This window comes from Ostrea edulis, chromosome 5 (assembly GCF_947568905.1).
Source record: "Ostrea edulis chromosome 5, xbOstEdul1.1, whole genome shotgun sequence".
Taxonomy (NCBI): domain Eukaryota; kingdom Metazoa; phylum Mollusca; class Bivalvia; order Ostreida; family Ostreidae; genus Ostrea; species Ostrea edulis.
The window spans coordinates 33,030,221-33,052,142 of record NC_079168.1 but is presented as its reverse complement, the minus strand read 5'-3'; the positions used below and the strand labels follow the sequence as shown (position 1 = coordinate 33,052,142).

General features: G+C 35.9%; 1 pseudogene; it reads left to right on the top strand.

Annotated features, from left to right (window-relative positions):
• The first annotated feature begins 318 nt into the window (after nt 1–318).
• On the top strand, nt 319–21,146 carry LOC125651473 (uncharacterized; annotated as a pseudogene).
• Nucleotides 21,147–21,922: the final 776 nt, after the last annotated feature.

Below are 21,922 nucleotides of genomic sequence, written 5' to 3'. Positions count from 1 at the left end.
ACGGAATTATGATTACCACTTGGGACAATCTGATTAAAATCAGACCCCATACTCATTATCATATCGTTGGGTGTATATATGAGTATGGGGTCTGATTTTAATCAGACTGCACTTGGGACACTCCAATGACCATTACATGCTTCGCTCGGTCCAACGGTCACACCGTATACATATTACTACATGTATTTTATATATGCAGTGTGCTCTGCTTGTATTAAATTCAAGGGCCTATGAATATATTTGGAATTGAATTGAATTTATAGTGACTTTCTAAACAAATGATAATTAAGTTTGTGATGGCCCTGCAGAGTTCGATATAGGTAGGGGGCACTGTGGGTATACAAACAGACTGGTTCCGGTTACACTCCAACTGAATCACAACCAAGACAGGCCATTCGACAGGGGAGTGTAATGATACCTTGCTACACCATAATTCTACTGCTACAGGTAATGTAATGATACATTGCTACACCATAAGTCTATTGGAAGATTAAATAGTCTTCAAAGTGATTTGCTGATCAGCTTTGTTTTCAGCTGTTCAGGTAGCGGATAGACATATATGGCGTGCATATCGCTCGGTGGTAAATACTCAATTTAATGGTAACTTTATTCTTAATCAAATAATCTTGTAAATTTTACCTTTATGTGATTTTTATTATTTTCGACATTTAAAAATAATAAGGAAAATTAAGTTAAAACGAAAGTTGGAATTTGCTGACCAGATTTATCTTCGGGGGCGTTGACGTGTATATATCGCTTAGTCAAATGGTAACTTTAATCAAAGTACTGAAAGCCGGGCTTACATAATGACATACTATACTGTATAATCGAGGCGGATGATAGCAAAGTTTTATACCTCTCCATAGCTTGAGTTTCTTAGTTCAGTAGAACAGGTTTTGAAACGTAAACCTTGTTCATTTGTTCTAGTGGTTTTTACGTAAAATCGCAGTACTGTAACTTCCATAGGTAATTACTTATAGATATTTTTAAATCCAACAGAACATGCAGCAGGTAAGAGTTGTAAAACAATAAACTGGAGAATTGTATTTGAGCAGAGAAACAGTATCCATAAAGAATCTAGATTTGATGGGTAGTGTTTGCACATTACAATACATGTATCAAGTTTTCATGTGCGAGATACTTACTTACATATTTCTCATGTTTTTAGACACTCATTGATTTGTACAGAGTGCTTTGAATTTGAAATGAATTGTCAAGTTGCGTCAAATATTTATTACAGTTATGTTGCTGTGTTGCATAAACTTTCATTGTCATTAACATGATATACATGTGCTTTTGAAATAGGAGAAAAACCATAAAAAAAACCTAGCATGTAAACATAAAAGCAATCATGAAATGTTGATAAAATTCAGAGGTAAAATATCTATAGATAACAGCTGGTAGACGTTCACTACAATTTTCTACAATTAGCTTGTATTATCAAGTAAGCATGATATAAAACTACATCACAATCTAAAATTCTTCAATCAGAAACTATAGAATATGAATACAGATTGGTACATAATTACGTTATGTTAAAATTGATATAAAAATTAAGTAAACCGAAAGAATCATAAAGTTGCTGGTTTCGAAAACGAATAATATCTAACTCTTTTCATTTTAATCAACTACATACGGCAATGTAAGATCAAATGTCAATGCAAAACAAGGTTTTCAAACATTGAGCATCGTGCCATGAATATCAGATCTCGAAATGCAAAATATTCTTTTCAAATCACTTTTAATAGTTCCCTTAGGCTTGTAATTTCAGATATATTTATGCAAAGTTGTTCTTTAAAGAGGTACAGTCAATCACTATGTAGATACTAACTTTACAACAGCATAGGATTTGAAAAGTTTGACGCTTTGCAATAAAGCAGGAACATGTTTTATTAATCAGCATTATTGAAAAATCTTCATCATTTAAGTATATTTATAGATGTTGGCAATACATGTACGTTTTGGCCTGAATAATTGAGGCAGAAACCCCATCATGATAACATTCTGGGAGGACAAGGAGCAAGGACTGCCTGAGAGCAATAAGATTTTCGCCCTCCTTATGTAACATAGTTGCAATATTTTTCTCCATATATACCAATTCAATTTCCCATTTTTTTTATATGAAAAAGATTTTGAGGCTTTTACGGTTACTTCATTTGTTTATCCTTATAAACTTGTTGTATGTATAGTGTCAAATCTTATACTTTTCCTGGTCTATCGATGATTTTGTTGTTGTTATTTGGGGGGGGGGGGGCAACAGAAAGGGGAAAGGGTCCGGGACCCCGCCCCCTCTAAATCCACCACTGCTTTCATTACTAATGTTTGACTTGTATTTTACTTGTGTTATAATATTCCTCCACCAAACTATTTTTCAGAGAAAAAGCTAATTCGTAATGTGCGTTGAATTGCAACAATCGTCTACCATTATTAAAATTTAAACACAATTCATTCTTTTGAAGTTTACTCCCAACAAATTTAAAACGCCAAGATGAAGATGTTTTAAGAAAATACGCGCTCTCAGCTGGCTAAATGAAGTATTTGTTGTTATTCATTGATTTTGTTATGGATAAAGTATAACTAGAATAATCCGTAAAAGTAATTAACTCCAACATAATTCAAATTCAAAGAATAAAATGTGAAAGTCCAAGAAATATGCTAAAAGGCATTTTTAAACTTTCCATTTCAAGAAAATTTCAAATATCTGGAAATGATATTAAAGTTTTTGAATTTTATCTTATTAAAACTCCAAATGTTTCTTTTTCTGTATACAATAAATGTCATTAGAAATACAAAATTATTTTCTAAAGTGTTTTTAATGCTAACTCACCGTATGTATGTTCTTGGACTGACTTTACATTATTTTTTCTAATTGTGTTGTCCACTTATTTTCGTTGTTTTCAATTGGTATATATACGGTAAATGTAACTGATAACAAAGAATATCCTAAATTCGTCTACTACGATACGATATGATTTATTTCCAAATTAGGGCCCTCTTGGGCATACAGCATACATGATTGTTAATATTTCAGTGTTTATAAAAATGATAATAAAAAGAAAAGAATGAAAAAGCAGAACATGCACTCAAACATTGTTTAAATTGCATGAGACATTTTGAATACGATAATACTTAATGTATTACATGTAAGTACCACCGTGTATCCTAATGCAAAAGAGTCATATGTACAAACGTGTATATGCTGTCAGCCTGTACATTAAAGTGAATTTGAATGAAGGATGTTGATTAATATATAAATCGGAACTAATATATTGGGGCAAGGATATATTTTAATGGCAGATCTCTCTCTCTCTCTCTCTCTCTCTCTCTCTCTCTCTCTCTCTCTCTCATTATGTGTACGCAGTTGCGTACTTGCGTATAAGCAGCTACGCGCCCGGAAGGTGTAAATTGAAAAAGAAATCTAAATGAATTAAAACAAAAAAAACCTTACTATCATTAGTAGTTCTCTCTCTGATATTTTCTCTTAGAAATAATTCAAATTTTTCGAGAGAGAATAAATACGCAACATGGAATTAGCTTGGTATCGAGTGGTTGGATTTTAACATAGATTATGAATGGTTGAAGTGTTAGCTATAATCGAGTGTTTTGCCCCATGTACCGGTGCAGATCTTCTTTAAAATCGTAGTCAGTATAGCTAGGTCATAGTGTCCAATCATGACACGAGTGTTCCATGTTGTTATGACAAATTATCGATGTCTGACATTTGTTTCATTGTTTTGTTGAGCTAACCTCAAAGCAGAGGGGGTGTATGAAGAGGGGATAAAAACTGTCTAAACGTTCGTATGAAGGACCCCCCCCCCCCCCACTCCCCCCCCCCCCACTCCCCACTTTTTTCATAAATTTCTGGGTCCGTCTATGTACATATCAACACATGAAGAATAAGGTTGTAGATTAAAGTATAGCCACTACATGTAATGTTAGAATTATCATCAATAACACGAGCACCATGTATCATAAACAGCTACTCTACTGATTTTTGTTTATTTTCACTGTTGTGCTATTTAAAGTAAAACTAACGATTTTCATGCCTATAGCCAGAGCTTTACAAGCCCGGCTAAAAATTCATCAAATAGACTTGTTTTCGTTGATTGGTTTTTATTATTTTCGACATTAGTAGTAGTAAGGGGGTAGGGGTAATAGCACAATATCATTAAAACATTGGATCAAAGTTGATTAAACAGTGGCAGATTTAGAGGAGGGCCTGGGCCCCATCCCCCTTTTTAACATGTTTACGTTGATTTCTATTGTTACGAATAACATAACATCAAAGTTGATAATAAAGGGAATAAGAAAACTAAATATCAAGTTATTAAATACTTTGAAGCAATGACTTTGTGACACGGTACGGACGATTTGATGGTATATATGATCTATGTAAGGCCAATTCGACTTAATTAGTAAATTATCATCCGGGGTCACAAAAAATATGGGGCAGGTGGGAGGATTTTATTTTTTTAATTTTTATTTCCGGAGAAAAAAAATTAATGACAAAAGGCATCACACAAAGAATCCTTAGTAGAAGATATACAACCAACATCCTGTGACTTTAATCATTTACCCATGTCACTAGGAAGCAAGCATGTTTGAAATCGTATTTTTTGCGAAAACAAAAAAAAGGGTGGGCCCTTTTTTGAGGGGCGGGCGGGGATGATAAATTTATCAATTAACTTTAATTGGCCTAAGAGGTCTAAATATAATTCTTCGACTAGTATACTTATTTCATCAAATTTGTAATACAATTAATAGATTTTGTATTCATCAAATTGTAGAATATATAGAGTAGCCATGGGCGCCCGCCACAGCGCCCAAGATACCGTCTGCTGTGACCTTTGTGAGACAGCTATAGTACAGATGTACTGTGATTTCTGCCACGTCAACCTGTGCTTTGCCTGTATAGGAAAACACATTGCTGATGACTATGACAAACACATAGTGGTCCCATACAAAAAACGAAAATCAACCTTGATTTATCCAAATTGTAGTACACATCAAAACAAAGTCTGTGAATTCCATTGCAAGGAATGTGACATGTCTGTCTGTTCCTTGTGTACTACTATATCTACAGATAAACACAAGGGTCATACATTTTCCATTCTTTCTGAAATCTACAACAAAATAAAAGCAGACTTTACAAAGGATTCAGAGGAGATAGAAAACATTATTTCTCCAACATACGAAGAAATGGCCACTGACGTAGAAACTCAAATAACCAAGTTGGATGGAGAATATGTGAAATTCACAACAGTCATTACTAAACATGGAGAGGAATGGCACAAAGAAATTGACAATGTCATCAACAAAATGAAAAATGAAATAGAAAAGATGAAAATCAAACACCTGGGAATTCTGAAAAAACATTTGGATGAAATTAAGCAGATACAGTTCCTTGTTGAGCAATCACTGATTACCCTGAAGAAAATGGAGGAATCCAATGAAGTGTCTGTGACCATGGAATACAGATCCAAAAACGAAGAATTCAGAAAATTTCCTCCCAAAGTCCGAGTCTCACTGCCTACATTTAGTCCGAGCATGATAGACAGTGAACAGCTTTACAGGTCACTGGAATCTTTGATACTATGATCATTTACAACAGATGAAAATGGTTATACACTGAAGAAAACAGAAACCTCACCCAAAAAACTGATTGATGAACCGGAGCTTGTCACTACAATACATACTGAGTATAAAGATCTCCGCAATGTTACCTGTCTGAGTGAAGAGGAATTCTGGACAAGTGCAGAAGTCGGTGATATGAAATGCTTTAATGTTCAAGGTACCATTATCAATACAATGAAAACAGAATCATTGGGATGTTCACATGATATAGCAGTGACAAGTGATGGGGATCTGGTGTATACTGATGGGAGAACAGACACTGTGAATAAAGTGGATAGTGGACAGACAGAGGAGGTGATCAGACTACAGGGCTGGATACCCAACCAACTCTGTGTCACATCCTCTGGTGATCTCCTGATTGCCATGTTCAGTGATGATGAAATGCAATCCAAAGTTGTCCGTTACTCAGGTTTCACAGAGAAACAAACAATCCAGTTTGATGATGAGAGTAAGCCTCTATATTCAGGAAATACTTTTATCAAATACATCAGTGAGAACAGAAACCTGGATATCTGTGTGTCTGACAATGGAGCTGGTGCAGTAGTGGTGGTCAACCAGGCTGGAAAACTTCGATTTAGATACACTGGTCATTCCTCTACTACCAAAAACGAACCATTCTACCCCTGCGGAATCAAAACAGACAGTCAGAGTCAGATCCTGACAGCAGACAGTGATTACCACTGTATCCACATCCTGGGCCAGAATGGACAGTTCCTCCGCTATATAGATAACTGTGATCTGAAGTATCCATACGGTTTATGTGTGGACAAAAGTGACAACTTGTTTGTTGCTGAGTATTATAGTGGAAATGTGAAGAAAATCAAATATCTACAATAAGTACTATTGTTTATAGCCAAGTTAGAGACTTTAAATTATGGAAGTTAATGGTTATCAAACTGTGCATGCAACATTTATTCAACTCAATTATCAAAATTGGCCAAATCCCAGAATCTTGAAAAAAAAGACATTATCGTCCCAATACACAAAGGAAGCAACAAACCAAGGAAATCACCTGATAGTTATAGATCAATGGCCATACTCCCATGATTTTTAAAGACTTTCGAAAAATTGCTACTCTACAAAATAAAGTGTCACGTTCTTTCAGCTATAGAATTTTCAAACATTCAACAGCAAGGGTTCCAACAGAAACTCGGCTGTCTCACTGCATCTTTTAATTTACAAGAAACTATACATCACAACATAGAACTTGGTAGTCCTATACATGTCGCTTTCTTGGATACACAGAAGGCATTCGATACGGTGTGGAGACATAGTCTTACGTATAAGCTGAACCGCCTGGGAGTTTCTGGTCGTCTATGGACCCTTATTGACGACTGCCATACTAATACCTCCTGTTCTGTCATAGTAAACCACACAAACTCCAATTGGTTTACTGTTTCTCAAGGAGTTCATCAAGAAGGAATACTTTCAACATTCCTTTATTTGGTGTTTATCAATGACATGCTTTACGAAATTCAAAATCAGTGTCCCAATGTGGGAATATACAACATCGTTAGTTCCAATCCTGCTCTCGTGGACGACATTTCCTGCATTGCGTTATCTCCTTCTGCTATCCAGAAGATTCTCACTACAGCATCTGTCTATTCCACAAACTGGAGATTTAATGTCAATTCCACAAACTGGAGATTTAAATCCAACGCAGGCAAATCTAGTGTTCTTCGTTTTACTCCGTCATCTGCCAAAAATGACGATTCTTCCTTATGGTTTCTCGGCACTGAACCTGTCCATTTATCCAAAACATACAACCATCTAAGAATTCTTCTTCAATCAAAACTTGTTCATACTGAGAAAATTGCCAACGCGTGCAGGAATGGTCGACAAGTTTATTTTGCTCTCAAAATACAAGAACACCTTAATCCAGATACTCTATCGCGATTATACAACAGAATTGTTTTCCATTCCATCCTATACGGATGTGAACTCTGGTCCAATTTACTTCAACGAGATTTCCAAGCTCTTAGTACTCTTCAACACTTTATTTGCAAACATGCAATGTGTCTCCCAAAACACACTAGATCCGACATTTGTGAATCCTTACTTGGACTCCTACCAATCTCATCTGAAATAGACAAAAGTTAACTCCAATTTTGTGGCCAGTTATGCGAGATGGACTCCAAAACCCTTACCAAGAAGATATTTCTACACCGACTCAAACAATTCGGTTTTATCCATGATGTTATCGCTTTACTCTTCAAGTATAACCTTCATCATCATCTCTTACTGTATCTGCAAGATGGTTACTTTCCTCCAAAGTGCCATTGGAAAAGAAGTGTCAAAGCAGCAATCACAGATTTCCATCTACACTCAAGACGTCAACGGATGCTCTCAGATCCTTCCTTCGTCCAATTCAATACCATTACAACAGGAAGACCTCCGCAAGCTATCTGGAAAATTCCTTTTAACGTTCACGAAATAGAAATTTGTAAATTTGTTACCAAATTATGGATTTTTCCTTACTCTCCACCGAAATCCTGTCTCATATGTGGTAACAATTTCACAAACATTTTTGAGCATATCTCAACTACCTGTTTAGGTACAGTCGCTATCCGAGATGCTTGATGGGATACAGTGATTGACCATGATATTCTCCTTAGTGCCGAACTTTGCGGTCTCTCTCCTCAGGACCTTTATCTTTTTCTATTAGGTGCTAGAACACTCACAAACACTATCTCCCGTAATGACGGATCCAGCTTGCATATTCTTAACTTTCGCTTTCTAAGGGATGTGCAGCATGGTACAACAGACAGTTGCGTCACATTTGACCATAGTTAATTACGTCTTTTTCCGTTGTTTAATTCTACCTAGTTACACATCAACTGTACAACACTCTAGCCAACAATCTTGTTATCATCTTCTGTAATTGATGTACATACGTTGTCTCCCATTTCTGTTTTCCTTGTTGATTTCGTAGTATATGTATTTTCATATTTATTTGTGTAATTTTCTAACAATTTCATTTCTTTATTGTTCATGTGAGGAAATAAAGACAGAATAAATGAACTCCAGACTTGACTTCCTGTCCCATCTCTAGAAATTATCTTGGTGACACTAATTCTGCAATGGATGTCCAACAAATCAGAAACAATAATGATAGCACGTCTTATTTTGGTATGCTTTATATAATTCTTAAACCCCCCCCCCCAACACACACACACACACACACACACACAAATAAAGTTGGAACTATATTAGTATTATCCTGTCCATCCTTTGGTAGACATTTTAATTTTCTTTCTTTTTTCGTACATTAATTTTGTCTGCTGGTGTTTTTATATTTTTTATTTTGATGACCCATGTCTATTTTCAATTTTTATGAAATACATTTTCTGTACATTCTGTCAGTACTATCTTGTGTATGTAACACAGGAAGATAAAATGTTTGTACTGATCCTGAAGTTGTTGATGACAATCGCATGTACCGACCTCAGCTCGGGTCCTCTTGTCGTTACGAGAAGCATACCATGTATTAAGGGCATAGATAATGTACATGGATTTGAAAATGCTGATAAAGTTATGAAATTGTATATTGCAGGAAAGATTTAGACTACCTGAAATATTATAAAAGAGGTGAGCACAATTTATATGGAATAAATCACGTCAATTTGTTTTGTCTCATTTCATATCATATATTGCTTCAGACAATTTTTTTTTTAATTTGTGGGTAAATAAATGAAGGAGAAAAATAAATAGTATTTGGGCTTTACAAAAGTGACCCCAACAGATTTTGCGGTCAAATGGTCAAGTACGGTGAACATGTACATATGTATAAAAAAAACAGGTTGAGCAGTTTTAAAGGTTACAACATTTCATTTTATTACATATTGAATTAATTAATCTTTCATCAATATTGAGTATACGGGACAGCGATAATAATTTTGGGATCAAAAGGACAGAGGAGCTGGATACAAATACAGGATACAGTTTTTTTTTTTGCTTGAGTTACCTTAACACCTGGTGGCACCCTTTTTAGCTCACCTGAGCTGAAAGCTCAAGTGAGCTTTTCTCATCACCCGTCGTCTGTCTGTAAACTTTTCATACTTTCGACTTTTTCTCCAGAACTACTCAACCAATTTTAACCAAACTTGGTACAAGTAATCCTTGTGTACAGAGGATACATGTTTTCTCAAATGAAGGACCATGCCTCCTTCAAAGAGAAGATAATCACAAAAATCATTCAAAAATCTTCTCAAGAACCACTGAGCCAGAAAAGCTGAGATTTACATGAAAGCTTCCTGACATAGCGCAGATTCAAGTTTGTTAAAATAATGCCCCCAGGGATAGAATAGGGCCAGAATATGGGATCAAACTTTTACTTACAAATGTATAGGGAAACTCTTTAAAAATCTGCTTGTCAAGAACCCCTGGCCCAGGAAAGTACAAATTCAAAAGAAAGCTCCCGGACATAATGCAAATTCAAGTTTGTTAAAATCTTGACCCCCGGGTGTATGATGGGGCCACAATAGGGGATCAAAGTTTTACATGCAAATATATAGGGAAAATCATTAAACAATCTTCATCTCAAGAACCACTGGTTTAATTTAATTGATAATGGAGTTGTAGCGTAACGGAATATACTGAGGCAACCGGAGCTTGTTCAATCAGCCTTATGGAAATTTCAAGAACGAAGCGAGGCAAAATCACATTCGGTCTTTCCGGCAAGCCGAGATTGGGTTACAACATGATCAGCACAAAATTATGTAGGTGTTCAGTGTTAGTTATACTTATAATAGTTTGGACTAGGCCCATATTTATCACTTGATGGAGATTTATAATTATATAACTTATATACATCTCATTTAACAAAAGTCACCCTCCCCCCATCCCGAGGGAGACCTAAATTCAATTACATTACTGAAAAGACAAAATCATTACAAATGTATACCATAAAAGTCCGGAAGAAAACTTTGCGATTAAGACGTTTATTAATGATAATTAAGATATAACTCTGGATACAACCAATCTCCGAAAGTATGACGTAGGATGCAACCATTCCCAAAACATTGACAATTTGCAACGATGCATGATTTTAATGTCTTTTGTGATGGCATCTGCCGTTTTCGTTATGCTTTTAATAATTGAATATTGGACTTCATAATTTATTACAAGATATACCGATACGTATACTGTAACTGTTCCAAAGGGAAGAAAATTTTCAAGAGGTTTTAGTACTGCATTACGTGTCACCATTTTCAATAGCATGTAAAGCAAAGGGACCAAACTCGTATTATTACCATAAAAATGAATGAATTCTTTTATCTGTGGAAACCCAGCGAGAATATTATATGTATGTAAAACAAAATTTCAATATTCACTAAGGTTAATGTCATTTGGCAAATTCGTAGTGTAAAAGGTTATAGAGGTCAGCTGAAAACTACAACAAGTAGTCAGTACCGTGTCTGAAATCACAATCGTTTAATATTTAGTGTAGAGAGATGCCAGAGGACATATCATGTGTTGCTTATGTTCAAGTAAATTTCCCCGACAAACTACGTATTTGGCATATATGATGTATTCTACACCCGATAGAGTCAAGATTGATAGCTATGAGGAAAAATGTCTCCAATGGTTTTCTGTGCTAGAGACAGAGAAACAATAAAAATTTCTCCTTATAAACGGCATCGATTGTTTACACAATTTCACTTTTTTTTCAATTATTACTAGAGTTGATGTCATTTGACAAATTAGTAGTGTCTTGTGTGATTTCATGTTCAATAGAAGGGTTAAGTAACCCGGGAATCCGGATAACGATATCGTTTGTTTTAACATGACCACAAAATGTCGGTTCCAAGCGCTTATTGTTGTAGATGTTTTTCATATGCACATGTTTATCTGTATTCAGAACTGTGTTGTCTATAAGCTTATCATCTCATTCTTTATATATTCATATATATAGATGCATTATAGTTATACAAATTCTTTCCAAACCGTCGCAGCGGTGGTCTTGAGGTAGAGCGTTCGCCCGCATGCGGAGGGTCGGGATTCGAATCCCGGCTGCAACAGACCCAAGTCGTTAAAAGAGTTCCATCGACAAACATTCGGCGTCAGGTGTGGATGTCACGGGTTCTCGAAGATGACCTTGAAAACGTTGGTCCCGTGTCACGGTAAGTGTGGCACGCTAAAGAACCTTCACTGCTCAATGGCCGTAAGCGCCGAGCATCTAGGCCTAAATTTGAAGCTCTTCACCGGTATTGGTGACGTCTCCACATGAGTGAAAAATTCTCGAGAGGGACATTAAACAAGATCCAATTAATATAATCCAAATGTCATTTTATCATAACCATTTCGCCTAATCTTGTTCAGTTTGAGATATACATTGCTTATTTGCCAATTGACATTAACCTTACACTCTAAAATTGGTGTTTAGATCCTAAACACAAAGTTAAACACATTTCTTGTGTACAGTTTTGAACGCGTTCTAAATCTAAACATGTTTAACACTTTCTGTGTTTAGGTTTTAAACATGTTTAAAACTTTCTGTGTTTAGGTTTTGCACATGTTCAGCCCAATGTGTTTAGGTTTTGAACATGTTTAAATCTCTTTGTGTTTAGGTTTGGAACACGTCTAACTAATTGTGTTTAGGTTTTGAACATGTTTAATTCTTTTTATGTTTAGGTGTAGAACATGTTTAACCCTTATTATGTTTAGGTTTTGAACATGTTTACCCTTATTGTGTTTAGGTTTTGAACACGTTTACCTCTTTTGTGTTTAGGTTTTGAACATGTTTAGTTCTCCTTGTATTTAGGTTTTGACTTTGTCTCAATTACAAAATGATTTGCTAACCTTCTATTTAAAACTCAATCCACAGCATTAAAGAGTCTTAAATAGTAGCTTTCTCTTCTATTATAGGAGAATAACATTGCAAAATCTAGCAAGAATATCCCTTGAATTGCATTACAAACTGTGTCTATGGGATCCATGATGTTTCAAATCGAACAATGCGGGTAAAGTGATTTCCTACACACAAAGAACACCGGAAAACACTTATAAACAGATATATTCACAAATACACAGAACAACTTACAAGGGGTTAACAAATACAATAACTACACTGCTGCACTTTCCAAAACACATCCGATTGCCTAGAGTTCGCGGGTAAGAGAGAGAGAAAATCACGTGCAGGCTCAGAGGACTCCGAGCCCGACCAGAAATACTAAAAATCCACCCCCCAAAATCACTACACGGGTTTGGGCGGTTCTTCTCAAATTACATTGCAAGTCCGATAACTCTATTTCTATATTCTAATTGCCGAAACAACACGGTTGACATTTCCGCGATACATGTTAAAGACAAAACCATTAAAAATCACTTATGCACATATAAGAAGTAAACTATACATGGTTAAATATCATCCGGCAAGTACAACTTCAACAATTTTTTTGTCTTTGATATGCTAGTTTTCGCATAACAGGCACTGTCACATGTTGAATTAAAAAAAGGGGGGGGCATCAATTGCAACTGATGTTCTCTTTCACAAGATTTAAATGAATTTTGTTCCAATGCAAAGTAAGAGTGATGCATTGGTTTAAATTAACACTAAAGGCACGTCTAATACCAGAGACAATGAATTACACTATTTTTTTAAATTCAATATGTATGTGTCCAGACCTGTTCAAGTTGAAATGGAATTCCAGATCAAAATTTTCTGGATACTCCTAAACTCTGCTCATTTCCAACAAGAAAGGGTTGAAGCCCATAGACGGCTCTTCTAATGGTTCCATCAATTTTGGATATCGACCTCGACAGTGTATACTTGCAATACGGCGTATGATGTACACTATGGTCACTATCGGGACCCGGCCCCAGGATCATGAAACATCTTAAGCTTAAGTCAAAATCTGAATATTGTGATAAAATGATTGAGAAGTCGATCATTCCAAAATAAAATTGCTATTCAATACTGTTTCATTGAATTTCTAGTGTATGCAAATTAAGAGTTTCAGTTCATAAGTAATGAATGTTTTACATGTGATTGAAATTTTGACTTAAGTCTGAGTTTGTTACATGATCCTGGGGCCTGGTACACTATAGCAGTTTGAAGTATGGCAATTCTGACATGCAATTTTTTCTGCAATTCGAATTTCATTTACAGAAGACAGGAATATTCTACATGAAGACTGTAAAACTAATGTCAACAATGTTACTAAGCTTATCATGTTCAAAACCTAAACGCATAGACGTTTAGGATTGTGTTTAGACGTTTAGGAATGTGTTTAGCAAGTGTTTAGCATGTTATTTTGTGTTTAGATACTGTATTTTTGCATAGCTAAACATGTTCTCAGTCTGAACATGTTTAGGGTAGAACATGTTTATTACACTTCGCGTTTAGGATATAAGCACAATCCTAAACACGTTTAGAACTAAACACGTTTAAAAAGTGTTCCAAACCTAAACATTGTTTTTATAGTGTAGTGAATATTGAACTTATGTTTTACTATCGACGCAAGCCACGCCTATTGTCTCCGTTTTGAGGTGGGGTAGGTACTACCAGACTCAGTAACCGTGACTAGCGACAATGATGTGTTACATACATATATGTACTATGCTCGCTGGGATTTCCTACTGATACCGGTCGTGGTAGCTCAGTGGTACAGTGTTCATAACCGGGAGGCCGTGAGTTTGAGCCCGCTCGTGTCATGGCCGCGTCAAACCTAAGACGTTAAATTACATGTAGGTAGTGATTGCTCCTTCGTCAAACGCTCGGCATTACAGAAAAGAGAACCACATATCTTTCGGATGTGACCTTTAAAACGAGGCGTCGGCACGATGAAGAACCCTCACTGCTACGACCCTGAGCGCTAAGCATAAATCTAAATTTGTGGCACTTCACCTACAGCTGGGGACGTCTCAGTGAGGGAAAAATTCTCGACATGACGCAAAACAATCAATCAACCTACTGATAAATTCATTGTATATTGTTAAACGTTCCACACAAGAATTTAACACTCATGTGGAGACGTCACCATCACAGGCACCTGAAGTGTGGATAGCTTGTCTAGATCTGATGTACATACCCCTCCCCCTTATAGAATGAAATTATTTTATATAGAACCAATAATTTATCCAAAATATGTTATTTCCCCACCGATCGCCCTCATAAGTCATTCTGAATAGTCAGTTTCTACCTTCTGTAGGCTTTTGAGATGACCATTTGTGAGATACTAATATTGTGTTTAATCTGAGATTGTGTAGTATGTTACATATACAGTGTACTAGTATATGATATTAATTTATGATGTGCACTTCATGTTTGGTAATCGTCAATAAAGCATTTGAACTTTGTACCACAGATATCTGAATTTTAATAAATAGATATAGATAGAAAAAAATCTCTCTCTCTCTCTCTCTCTCTCTCTCTGGACGATGGAACCCCATAAGTGAGGATCGACGTCCTCATATTGCTTTGAAGAGAATACTCGGATATGTTATTGTAAAGGAAAAAGGCAAAAATGTTCTGTGTTAGATATAGCTATAGGGACACCTATATAGAGGATATCTATATTGCGTGTTTTGATATTTGGTTTATCCAACGAGTTGATAGGGTGTATTTATTCGCGAGGCTTGCTGAACGAATAAATACACCGTATCAACGAGTTGGATAAACCAAATATCAAAATACGCAATTATAGATGTTCTATTTATCTCATACGTCTTCTTTTCACTTAATTTTGAGATGATCCCCAGTATGGTAGAAACAGCTGATTGAATTTGTTTTGAATCCGTGGCTCAGACGTCGTGCTTAATCTGTCTACCTTACGCGGGAAAAAATAGTGCGCTTATAAACCATTAATATACAGTACAAAAGGTCATTTTTATAAAAGAAACCATGGATAAAAATTGCTTTAGAAGGGATTATATTTTATAATTAATAATAATTTTGCCATTCCAACAAAGTAACAACTATTGACCGAGTATTTATTTTTTGACGTACATGTAGGCCTGACCTGATAAAAGTTTGATGTCGTCGTTGTTTTGAAATAAACGTGTAATAACGATCAATGAAAGTAATATTTTAATGCAGTGTTATTAGAATGTTCAACAGTTTACAATGAAAAGTAAAAGTGTTTGTGCATTTGGATTTTATTTAAGTAGTTTCTTTGGATCTAAGGGCGAGAGGAAATCCTGAGGCACTTTAAATAGGCCTAGCCTAGTAAGTAAAGCTGTTGAGATTTGTTACATTTAATATGCTCCAGAAAAAAGAGACTAGCTGTGCTTGTGAATACTTGGTACCGCAGCATGTCGAAGTACTTTCGATTAGGCTTGTCCAGTAGGCCGTCGATTCATTGTCGATGATAATAGTGTGCACATATTTTTGTTTTCTGATTGTAATTTTGAGTAGATCTAGTTACAGACCGAGTTGGCATTTTTGTGGCCGGTAACTTGCATTATATGTCAGTGGGGCCAACATCATTTTCATTTTGCTATAAAAGAAATTCTAAATAAATACAGAATAATAAGTTTTACGCTTTATTTCATGCATGGATATGCATAAACACAGAAAATATGTCATCCAAGCGGGGACAGTGTCAAAAGTAGTTGGAACCGGAAGTGCTTTATCAAACGGGCGTGTGATAAAGCTAATGCTTTATCTTACTCTCAATATACATCACACGTTTGAGATAAAAAAGTTTATCTAATAGTCTCTTTCGGGTTGTGAAAAAAATCGTTTTGAGAGAGACTGTTAGCGAGAACATGTCCTCACACCACTTGTCCTCACTATTCTAATATTTTGTATCTACATCTTTCACTTGCTGTGGATCACGTTGATGGGAACGTAATTGTGGGGACAGAATATTGTTCTCATAGTGTACTTTCTTTCCTCACAACTTCTGTCAAATGGTTAAAAATTGTCCTCCCTATACCGCCATTTACAAAACTCTCTCTCTCTCTCTCATTCTTTTCTTTTTCTATTTATATCTATATACTCATTATTTAAAATTCAGATACCTGTGTTTATCTCATACGTTTGATAAAGCACTTCCGGTCCGAACTACTTTTGACACTGTCCCCGCTTGGATGACATATTTTCTGTGTTTATGCATATCCATGCATGAATTAAGGCGTAAAACTTATTATTCTGTATTTATTTAGAATTTCTTTTATAGCAAAATTAAAATGATGTTGCCCTTACTGACATATAATGCAAGTAACCGGCCACAAAAATGCCAACTCGGTCTGTAACTACTCAAAATTACGATCAGAAAACAAAAATATGTGCACACTATTATCATCGACAATGAATCGACGGCCTACTGGACAAGCCTAATCGAAAGTACCTCGACATGCTGCGGTACCAAGTATTGACAAGCACAGTCTCTTTTTTCTGGAGCATATTAAATGTAGCAAATCTCAACAGCTTTACTTACTAGGCTAGGCCTATTTAAAGTGCCTCGGGATTCCCTCTCGCCCTTAGATCCAAAGAAACTACGTAAATAAAATCCAAATGCACAAACACTTTTACTTTTCATTGTAAACTGTTGAACATTCTAATAACACTGCATTAAAATATTACTTTCATTGATCGTTATTACACATGTTTATTTCAAAACGACGACGACATCAAACTTTTATCAGAAGGTCAGGCCTACGTCAAAAAATAAATACTCGGTCAATAGTTGTTACTTTGTTGGAATGGCAAAATCATTATTAATTATAAACTATAATCCCTTCTAAAACAATTTTCATGCATGCTTTCTTCTATAAAAATGACCTTTTGTACTGTATATTAATGGTTTATAAGCGCACTATTTTTTCCCGCGTAAGGTAGACAGCACGACGTCAGCCACGGATTCAAAACAAATACAATCAGCTGTTTCTACCATACTGGGTGATCATCTCAAAATTAAGTGAAAAGAAGACGTATGAGATAAATAGAACATCTATAATTGCGTATTTTGATATTTGGTTAATCCAACTCGTTGATAGGGTGTATTTATTCGCTCGGCAAGCCTCACGAATAAATACACCCTATCAACTCGTTGATAAACCAAATATCAAAACACGCAATATAGATATCCTCTATATATTCATGGATATCCTAAGACAAGAGAGATAACTCTAATTCTAGGACGGACAATCTCCTTGGAAACAGAATCATAAACAAGACACGCCATTCGACAGGGGAGTGTAATGATACATTGCTACGCCATAGAGAAGTCTGCTGCTACAGGTAATGTTATGATTTATTGGAAGAATATCTAGTCTTGCTGAGCAGCTTTATTTTCAGCTGTTCAGATAGCGGATAGACATATATGGCGTGCATATCGCTCGGTTTAAACATTTGAAACAGCTGTTAAATGCCTAAAATGGTAAATAGTCAAGTTAATGGTAACTTTATACTTTATCAAATAATCTCGTAAATTTTACCTTCATGTGATTTTTATTATTTTCAATTTTTGAAAAATAATAAGGAAAATTAAGTTAAAACGAAAGTGGTCTGTTATAATAACCAGTGAGGGTATTTTTCTAAAAGGATTTATTTTGAATTATTTTGGACTTTAGGGGTATGCACGACGTTGTTGACATGTATTAGAAATATTTTCAACAAAAAATAATTAAATCAACTCATGTAGCTTATTCTGGGGAGGGGGGGGGGGGGTCTGAACCCAAGCATCTGTGGGTCAGCTTTATCTTCAAGGGCGTATATAGACAAGAACATTGACGTGTATATCGCTCAGTCAAATAGTAACTTTTTAATAGAAAATAATCAAATAGTCTTGTTTTCGTCGATTGGTTTTTAATATTTACGACATTAGTAGTAGTAAGGGGGAGGGGGTAATAGCACAATATAATTAAAAACATTGGATCAAAATTTATTAAACAGTGGGGGATTTAGAGGAGGGCCTGGGCGCGGACCCCTTTTTAACATGTTTACGTTGATTTATATTGTTACGAATAACATCACATCAAAGTTGATAATAAAGGAAATAAGAAAACTAAATATCAAGTTATTTAATAGTTAGAAGCATTTACTGACTATGTGACACGGTATATGGACGATTTGATGGCATATATTATACATGATAGGTCTAAATATAACTCTTTGACTAGTATACTTATTTAATCAAAATTGTAATAAAATGAATAAATTTTGTATTCATCAAATTGTAGATTATATAGAGTAGCCATGGACCCCCGCCACAGTGCCCAAGATATCATCCGATGTGACCTTTGTGAGACAGCGATAGTACAGATGTACTGTGATTTCTGCCACGTCAACCTGTGTTTTGCCTGTATAGGAAAACACATTGCTGATGACTACGACAAACACAAAGTGGTCCCATTCCAAAATCCAAAATCTACCTTAATCTATCCAAAGTGTAGTACACATCAAAACAAAGTCTGTGAATTTCATTGCAAGGAATGTGACATGTCTGTCTGTTCCTTGTGTACTACTATATCTACAGATAAACACAAGAGTCATACATTTTCCATTCTTTCTGAAATCTACAACAACACAAAAGCAGACATTACAAAAGATTCAGAGGAGATAGAAAACATTATTTCTCCAACATATGAAGAAATGGCCACTGACGTAGAAACTCAAATAACCAAGTTGGATGGAGATTATGTGAAATTTACAACAGTCGTTACTAAACATGGAGAGGAATGGCACAACGAAATTGACAATGTCATCAACAAAATGAAATAGAAGAGATGAAAATCAAACACCTGGGAATTCTGAAGAAACATTTGGATGAAATTAAGCAGATACAGTCCCTTATTGAGCAATCACTGATTACTCTGAAGAAAATGGAGGAATCCAATGAAGTGTCTGTGACCATGGAATACAGATCCAAAAACGAAGAATTCAGAAAACTTCCTCCCAAAGTCCGAGTCTCACTGCCTACATTTAGTCCCAACACGATAGACACTGAACAGCTTTACAAGTCAGTGGGATCTTTGATACGATTATCATTCACGACAGATGAAGATGGCTACACACTAAAGAAAGCAGAAACCTCGCCCAAAGAACTGATGGATGAACCAGAGCTTGTCACTACAATAAATACTGGGTATGAAAACCTCCGCAGTGTTACCTGTCTGAGTGAAGAAGAATTCTGGACAAGTGCAGAAGTCAGTGATATGAAATGCTTTAATCTTCAAGGTACCATTATCAATACAATGAAAACAGAATCATTGGGATGTTCACATGATATAGCAGTGACAAGTGATGGGGATCTAGTGTACACTGACTGGGAAACAGAGACTGTGAATAAAGTGAAGAGTGGACAGAGGAGGTGATCAGACTACAGGGCTGGATATCCAGTCAACTCTGTATCACTTCCTCTGGTGATCTCCTGGTTACCATGTACAGTGATGATGAAACGCAATCCAAAGTTGTCTGTTACTCAGGTTCCACAGAGAAACAAACAATCCAGTTTGATGATGAGAGTAAGCCTCTATATTCAGGAAATACTTCTATTAAATACATCAGTGAGAACAGAACCCTGGATATCTGTGTTGCTGACAATGGAGCTGGTGCAGTAGTGGTGGTCAACCAGGCTGGAAAACTTCGATTTAGATACACTAGTCATTCCTCTATTACCAAAAACGAACCATTCCTCCCCTACGGAATCACAACAGACAGTCAGAGTCAGATCCTGACAGCAGACCGTGGTAACCACTGTGTCCACATCCTGGACCAGAGTGGACAGTTCCTCCGCTATATAGATAACTGTGATCTGAAGTATCAATTCGGTTTATGTGTGGACAAAAATGACAACTTGTTTGTTGCTGAGTATTATAGTGGAAATGTGAAGAAAATCAAATATCTGCAATAAGTACTATTGTTTATAACCAAGTTAGAGACTTTAAAGTATGGAGGTTAATGGTTATAAAACTTCCTTCATCTGCCATGATGCACGGAGAATGAGATGGAGAAATCTCAACTTTAAACATTCCACTCCAGACTTAACGTCTTATCCCATCTCTAGAAATTATCTTGGTGACACTAATTAATTATGTAATGGATGTCCAACGTCTATAGCCCAACAAATCAGAAACAATAATGATAGCACGTCTTATTTGGTATGCTTTATATAATTGTTACACACACACATATGAAGTTGGAGGTATATAAGTATTATCCTGTCCATCCTTTGGTAGACATTTTAATTTTCTTTTTTTCGTACATTAATTTTGTCTGCAATTGTTTTTATATTTCTTTATTTTGATGAGACATGTCTATTTTCAATTTTTATGAAATATATTTTCTGTACATTCTGTTGGTATTACTATCTTGTGTATGTAACACAGAAAGATAAAATGTTTGTACTGATCCTGAAGTTGTTGATGACAATCGCATGTACCAACCTCAGCTCGGGTCCTCTTGTCGTCACGAGAAACATACCATGTATTAAGGGCATAGATAATGAACATGGATTTTAAAATGATGATAAATTTTGAAATTGGATATTGCAGGAAAGCTTTAGATCACCTGAAATATTATAAAAGAGGTTAACACAATTTATATGCAATAAATCTTGTAAATTTGTTTTGTCTCATTTCATATAATGGTTCAGAAAAAAAAACTATTTGTGGGGGAATAAATGAAGGGGAAAAATCAATAGGATTTGGGCTTAAGTGACCCCAACAGATTTTGCGGTCAAATGGTCAAGTGCAGTGAACATGTACATATGTATAAAAAATAGGTTGAGCAGTTTTAAAGGTTACATCATTTCATTATTACTTACTTACTTAGTCCTCTTCGTGCTTGTCAGCACATAAGGCCGTCACCAGAGACTTCCATGTTGGTCTGTCTTTCGCCCATTTCTGGACCTGTCCCCAACTCCAGTTGTTATCTTTCATTTCTTTCTCCACCGATCTTCTCCAGGTCTCTCTTGGTCTTCCTCTCTTTCTCTTGCCAGTTGGTGACCATTTCAAAGCAACCCTTGGGATGGAATTTGGGTACATTCTGCATACATGTCCTATCCACAGCCATTTTCTCTTTCTGATCGACTGGGATAGAGGAGTGGTGTTTGTCCTTTTGTACAGTTCGTCATTTGAGATGGTGTTAGGCCAGAAGATGCGCAATATTCTGCGGAGACATCGGGTCTGAAATACATCCAGCTTGTTGGAAATAGACTTGGTTACTTTCCAAGATTCAGCACCATATAGTAGGACCCCAAGCACGTTGCTCTTGAAGATCTTAATTTTGGTGTTGGTGCTAAACTTTGTTGACCTCCAGATGTTCCGCAGAGCAGCATACGCTCCTGTGGCTTTAGAAATGCGAGCTTGTACATCTGCCTCTGAATCCCCATCAGTGGTG